The sequence below is a fragment of the Stegastes partitus genome, unplaced genomic scaffold (genome assembly GCF_000690725.1).
Source record: "Stegastes partitus isolate 25-593 unplaced genomic scaffold, Stegastes_partitus-1.0.2 Scaffold781, whole genome shotgun sequence".
Lineage (NCBI taxonomy): Eukaryota > Metazoa > Chordata > Actinopteri > Pomacentridae > Stegastes > Stegastes partitus.
The window spans coordinates 77431-78349 of record NW_007578512.1 but is presented as its reverse complement, the minus strand read 5'-3'; the positions used below and the strand labels follow the sequence as shown (position 1 = coordinate 78349).

At 36.9% G+C, this 919-nt stretch overlaps 1 protein-coding gene across 1 annotated transcript in view; it reads left to right on the top strand.

The window, feature by feature from the left end:
• LOC103364809 (uncharacterized) overlaps positions 1-919 on the top strand; it is a gene marked incomplete at its 5' end in the record, with an annotated part of 19784 nt that overhangs the window by 17307 nt on the left and 1558 nt on the right. The gene's annotated exons all lie outside the window — the stretch shown is intronic.

Below are 919 nucleotides of genomic sequence, written 5' to 3'. Positions count from 1 at the left end.
GTGCTCATTATTTAATTTCATCTTTTTATACAGAGTTCATTTCTTTTTGCTTGTTTTTATATATATATTTCCTTTATATTGTATATAGTGTTTACAAAGTTTTTATTGTTCTACGATGTTCTTGTATTTTTGGTATTTTTGCACTGAAAGGACTGCACCTTACGTTTCGTTGTACTTGTTACAATGACAACAAAACAAATCTGAATCTGAACACACACACACACTGAGGAGAGACAGCAATGCAGGAGAACACATAATCCTATAAATGACCCACAGGGTCATAACACACTGCTGCTGTGGTGCATCAACATGATAAACCAAAGGATCATATATGTTCTGTCTTTGTCTCAGTTCCACCCAATGCAGAAGGTTTCAGATCAACAGGACAAGATGAGACCAGTATCGCTCTGCAGTGGAATAAAGTGAACAACAACGTCAGCTTCATTCTGCTGTTTAATGGGACAGAGACAAACATCAGTGCACCAGCTGGAGATGGACCAGTAACTCATATAGTCTCATCTCTCACTGCTGGAACTGAATACACATTCACTCTTTTCTCTGTGTTTGAGAACGTCAGAAGCAGTGGAGTGAGCATCTCTGCAGTTACTTGTAAGACATTCAATTTCTTCCTCAGTAAAGTCAACATACAATTTTTTTTTGTTTGTTTTTTTAAGATTTATTTCTGGTAACAGTTGTCAAATAAAAAGGTCGCCCTGCACTGCAGTAATTAAAATGACTGTTGTGCTTCTTGTCAAACTACAATCAGTGTTTACAGACTCATTGCTATAAGGCTGTTTTCTGTGTCTAAATTCTAACAAGTGACTGTGATTTGTTGGATGTTCATTTTGTCTTCCTCCATTTGTGGAGCTGTTGCTGATTGAATCCACATTGATGTGAATTCACCAACCTTCTCCTTTTT